Source organism: Choristoneura fumiferana, chromosome 8, assembly GCF_025370935.1.
Source record: "Choristoneura fumiferana chromosome 8, NRCan_CFum_1, whole genome shotgun sequence".
In the NCBI taxonomy this organism is placed as follows: Eukaryota; Metazoa; Arthropoda; class Insecta; order Lepidoptera; family Tortricidae; genus Choristoneura; species Choristoneura fumiferana.
The window spans coordinates 8825661-8832029 of NC_133479.1; the positions used below are offsets into that span (position 1 = coordinate 8825661).

The window sequence follows — 6369 nt, forward strand, 5'->3', positions numbered from 1 at the left end:
CATAATTACCTATTATTTACTCAAAACATAAAGACTTCTTTTTTCGTCAAGAATTAGAAGAAAGAAGCAGTTTTAAAGAATTGTCGGGAATCTATACATATGATATCTGCATCCAGTTTTGCATGCATACTTAATAATAAGTTCGCCTTTGTTCATTTCATTCTCTTGTTGTCTGTTAATTTCATGTGTTTTATGAATAATAAAAGTTAAACAATACAATACATAGGCACGAGTATATTTTGACGACCGGATGGCCAAGTGCTTAGAGAACCTGACTACGAAGCTTGAGGTCTCGGGTTCGATTCCATAAACATTCTTCAATAAGTAATGGAAGGGCAGATATTTGTACGAATTATGATTCGAATGTTTATTCTCGGATCTCGGATGTTTAATATGTATTTAAGTATGTACCTGGCCTAGTATGTGGCCTGTAATACGAGCAAAAGATTAAAACATAGATCGTCCTCGTCAAACTGAACAACATTAGTTCAGCGACTTTTTAAAATAATGGAGTCCTCGAATTTTCCTTTTTTCATACAAATTAAATACTGCTATCAATGTACGCCATCCTAAAACACAACTGACGTCGCCTGTCAAGCTACAAACATGAAGCATTTCGCTTTAGATTGCTTTTTCGAATAAACGTAAAAGTGTAATAAAAATTAAAAAACTAATTATTTTTAAAAGTCGCTGATCTAATGTTGTTCAGTATGACGAGGACGATCTATGTTTTAATTTTTTGCTCATATTCATATTACATATAAGTATGTTTATCCGTTGCTTAGTATCCATATTACAAGGTTTCCTTAGTTTGGGACTAGGTCAATTGGTGTCAAGTGTCCCATGATATTTATTTATTTATTTTATAACAACGTAGAAGAGTATAATTTGTTCAAATTTATTTATTCTACTACATATAATCATAATAAGTAATAATAATGCATGAAATTTAGCTAATCTAGTATACATAGTAAATAACAAAACCTTGGTATACAAGATGTGGTAAACAGTCAGGTCACGGGTATAATTTCAAAAATCGGCTGCCAGTTCATAAAACCTTATAATCTCAAGTGTCATAAACAACCTAATTATATTAATCACTTAATTATATGTTCTAATAAACCTCTTCACCATCAAAGCGTCCGAAGCATCCATTTATCGACCTTTCCTAAGCAAATGAAAGCAACCAATAATACTTAGATAGAAGCAGCCAGGTACGGCACATAAGACGTTGGATCAATATTGCCTGTAATTTGTAACTTGTAAGTGTAGTTACACCGATCGATATTATCGTGTGTCTGTGACATAGTTTTGATATTTATTTACATATCTAAATCTATGTAGACTAAACAACATAACGACTCCATTTTATCAACGACAAGCATAGCTTGTTTCTCGGTTGACGGTCCATTCGTCTTGCAAGTTTTTGTCTAACTTGACCTTTGCATGTCACTTACATTATTGGATTTACATAAGCACCTTTGCGGAAGCCTTTGCCTTTCATAGGTATACGAAGAATTCATTCATCTTCATACCAACTTTCGTCTAAATCAGTTACACGGCGTTAGCGTAAAGAGATAATAGACAGATATAGATCATATCATCATCCCAGCATATATACGTCCAGCTCCTGGGTACAGGCCTCCTCTCAGAATGAGAGGCCTTGGGCCGTAGCTCCGACCCAAGCCCAGTGCGGGTTTACACACACCATTGAATCGCTTCGCATATTTGTGCAGATTTCTTCACAGTAAATTTTGAATTTAATTTCGCAGATGAATTTCGAAAAACTCAAGGCTCAAGGCTCGCCTCAGCCCGGTATTGAACCCACGATCCTCTGCTTGAGAGACCTAATTTGGAGGATAATTCATCTATGAAAACTAGCCAAGACAGGCCTTAGGCTTAAATATTATTATCCTAAGTTATAAGAAGAAATGATATTTTAAGTTGTTATAAAATATTTTATGTTGTTATAAATAAATTTCAGGACTGACCCTGAACTTATCACCCATTTAGATCTCACTGCTTTTGTCGTTCAAGTCAACAACCATGGCATATTCGTATAATATTGAACTTGGCTCTCAATTGACATTTAGGTAGGTAGGTTTTTGGTAGGTTTTGATGGGATATAATTACTTTTTGTACATAAATTAATACTTATTATGTAATTATTTATAAGTAATGATCTTACACTATTGGTGTGCGCTGAATTTTGAAATAATAATTAATACTATATCCCAGTTAAGAACGTAATCAATACGAAAGTCGACTATACTCTTTAAGAAGTTCTAAGTACAAAATGTAATTAGTTTGGATCAAGTTTGGATTAAAAAAATAAGGGTCGTATTGCACTTGTTATATATTCACTTGAAGACCTTAATATCCATATAAAGACCGGCTGTCATCAATTTTGATTGCTGATTTTTACATTACAGGCACTTAAATAAGTAAGTAACCTATTCACTAATAGGTAAGTAAGTGTTCCTTCCTAATAGAAATAATTCAAAAATTATAATAAAATTATAAAAATTTACTAGTTTCTGATTTATTCCATTGTATTCAGCCAACTATCTGGATGCCTGAAATTGTATACTTATAGGTCATCCGGAACTAAGTTAAGAGTTTTGATCTAGGTATACAAGTAGGTCAATCAGTGTTAAAAATGACGATTTTTGGACGTTAATATCTAATCAACTGTTTGAGATGTGTTTATGAAATTTTGAGCACATAGGTTTGTATCTCGCTACTAGTCTCGATATATGTATATGAGCCAAATTTGACATGTTCATGTGAAAATAGTTTTTGAGTTATAAGGGGGTCAAAAGTGACTCCAAATGGTTCGTGTAAATATTTTTTATATTATTTTATATATTTTAATGATTTTTTTAGATAATTATCTCTACATCCATTATTGTTAGTAAAAAACATACAAATAACTTATCAATTTATTGTTAACTTATCAAGTTATTGGTAAAGTAACACACGGTGCTACTCGCCAGTTCTGTTAGCATGTCTAGATGGACGAACAATTTCCCTGTTCGTGTTCGTACCTATACATAGTCTTAAAACTATGTCGGTATAAATATGGAAAAGCAACATAGGTACGTTAGGACCGGGCCAAGACTCTATCTAAAGCACTCACTATACAGACACGCGACCGAAAGAGTTATGACTAAATAGCTGAATACAGTGGTTGAAGTTAGAGCTGATTTTTGGCGGTGGTGTAAATTGTTTAGCGCTCACCTGTGGCGCGCGGGAATGACGGACAGGTGATAATAATAGCACTTACGACAGTAGGTATTAAACACGAACACACATTGCACGCGAAACACGTATCACAAGTAAGAAAAAGTAACAATATCGAAAATTAAATTGAAATAGGTATTTATAGTGATACTTAGGTATCCAATGTGTATTGCGACTCTATAGATGTTAAATTGCACATGAATATGCAATCTTATAATCTTATCTAGAAAAGATACATAAATACTCGTCCTGTGGTGACGAAAACACCACACCTCCCAATAATAGCATGAATAATTAATTCCTCGTAGCGCGTCTACGACCAAGGATCAGCTACGAGCTACGAGCTACGACACCCCACTTTAACTTGTTAAGCCTGACACATTGCTTTCATTTTAATAAGTGGTTCACCACAGGTACTATTTTTGAAAGGAATTTACTATTATGAAGCTACAAGCAACCGCTCACACGTATACCTTCAATAATGTGATAAAATAATAATACACTTACTTTCCATCGTTGAAAGTTACTTTTCATAATTATTTGCCTTAGACAATGAAACGTAATTAGACCTAAGTGCTACCTAAGTTTTAAAAGCGGAAAAATGAACTGCAGAATTTTTAGATATTATTTAGTACACTTTAAGACCTACTGTGTAGAGAACTTGGAAAAAAAAAACAGATTTTACCATAAAGTTTAATTTTAAAGCGGACTGATGTCAGATGCCACATGGTATTGTTGAACTAACTGCCTGCTATACAAATACACTCATAAATTGTATCATTCATTTGATTAGCGCCTTAATAGGTACGTAATATTTATTTTAAGTCTTTTATTACGCTTAGGAAGGCCGTCTCTACTCAATAAAATTAGCATGAAGATTAAAACCTAATACTTATATAAGCCATCGAGCTTTTAGAATGAAATCTTCGCTCGTCGTTCTCCGTTTGACTAAATACTACTTGGAGCAGGCAGTGTCAAATGCTAAAGCTAAATGTTGTACTATAGCAGAAGCCTAATTGCTAAGAAGTAGGCTTTCGAGTAAACAGCCGGGTGCGGTTGGCTCGAGGGGCCGAGGTATATTTGATCAACGGTATTTGCGATCAGGCGGAACGGTGCTGGTCTCGAGAGGGGAAATCTTTCAGCTCTTATTTTCCAATCAATACTACATTTAGACTTGAACCAATGACTTTCTTTCCAAACACAGAGGGATAAACAATGCAAAGAAAATGAAGGAGTTTTCAGACCATGTCATACTAAAAGTGATATGGTGCACAAAAGATCGGCGCTTATTTACTTACCTATCTTGATTTTGTTAAATATTATTACAAACTTGAAAATACATATTACGTAATTTGCTAATTTGTTCAAATAATAGGTATTCTTTTCTCTGAGTCAGTCGAGTTAAACCTTTTTAATAAAGCTGAGGCTGACTATGACAGGCAAGCTATTACTCGTAGTTCTTTTATGTTTCAAATGTGTTTCTTCAATACCAGTGTGATTTTTTACCGTCTTTTCTGACTTTAGCTGAACTGAACTAGAAACCGACAATATTATTATTCGCGCAGTGGTCGAGCGGTGCAAACCAAATAAATGCATTAAGCCCAAGTAACGTAGGTAGGAGATCAAAGAAATTATTGCAACGCTGTACTGCAAGAAAGCTTCACTTAACACAGTGCGATCGTTAGCCCTGAAGTATTTAAAACATTAAAGCGATTGTTTCGCACACGTGAGCCACTCCGGAACAATCTTAAAATAATCTTCAAAGAAATCGTGAATAACCAAGTGTCTCACCGACTTATTGCCAACCGTTCAGTTGTCGAATGTCGATGTTGCGAAAATGGGTCACGGGGTGTCATGCACCCACATACCATCGGCGCAAACAAAGTTTTATGTACGGCTGGAGTGTTCCGACAGCTGTTGATTTAGCACGATTTATTACTTCGTAAATTAATTAAACAGCTTTGACATTTTTACAGCATAAGGAAAACAAAGCGCGTGGAAGTTAAATGCCTTAAAAATTTATAATTTTACAAAAAATATATAACGTTGAAAAATATAAAAAAACTTAACGCACCTGGGTAGGTATTAAATAAAATGAATGTTCGTTGGTAGCACAAAAACATTAAATGACATGTAAGACTGAACACCTTGCGTGGCCGAATCGATGTTGGATCATTAATTATTACCGACTGGCATTGCTGATAGCCATCAAATTATGAATGAAAGTGGTAGTTGTTTACCTTCCGTATAACCTTGAAGTTGATCGTGAAGTGGCGCTGCTCGTGTGGAACCAAGACTTGAGAACACTAGATCAGTTGTTTTTGGTAGAGTATAGAGATCACAGTCACAACACAGGGGTATGGTTAGCGGGTCACCGAGAAGGGTTAGAGGGCAGTCGAGTCGGAGGTCCCGTGGTCAGATGTCGGCGTTCGCGGTCGGTGGTCGGCAGGTGGCGGACACGCAGGTGGGTCCCCGGTTGGAATCCGACTGCGCCGCGCCGGCTATTTGCGCCCGCTCGCCCGCCCCGCGGCGCCCGCCCGCCTCAGAGCTTTCTCGCTGCGCAAAGTACCTACGCAACTTTCTTTTGTTGCTCCACATAAGTTTGTATCGTTGGGTACTTAATTGTCTTTTGTTTTTTATAAAGCTCGAATAGAGGTAAATCGTTACCCAGGTAGATTGGGGTTGGAAGGCTTTTTCGAGCGTATGTATGTATTTTTACAAGTTACGGCAGAAATTTCCAGAGTTCACATCGTTTTAAAACTTATTTAAATTAAAAACATGTTTAAAATGCCATAAGCGGAATTTTAGTAACACGTAGAGACGTTTTATTGGCATCGCACGAACAATAAATATGTACGTTTTTTATGAATAATAAAATATGTTTAGGTAACTCTGGGCACTTAATTACCTAGTGTACCTACGAGTACATCTTCTTTGACGTTAATACAGAAAAATATGCGCTTGAAATTTTGCACATAGATACCTTATACAATGTAAGCACCCACTAAGGAAGGATTTTTGAAAATTCCCACGAGATAAGGAAATAACGGGATTTATATATTCAGTTCCTGAGAACTATAATTACTAGACTCTTCAAAATCGCCACAGAAGTAGGTGATGATAATG

The 6369-nt window shown here is 35.7% G+C and overlaps 1 protein-coding gene across 7 annotated transcripts in view; it reads right to left on the reverse strand.

Moving 5' to 3' along the window:
- Positions 1-5728, reverse strand: part of LOC141430352 (potassium voltage-gated channel protein Shab-like) — a 77707-nt gene extending 71979 nt beyond the window's left edge. For all 7 annotated transcript variants that reach the window (XM_074091019.1, XM_074091013.1, XM_074091017.1 and 4 more), the window contains exon 1: positions 5484-5728. The gene's annotated coding sequence lies outside the window, so the exon portion shown is untranslated. The remainder of the gene's footprint in view (positions 1-5483) is intronic.
- Between the last annotated feature and the right edge of the window lie 641 nt (positions 5729-6369).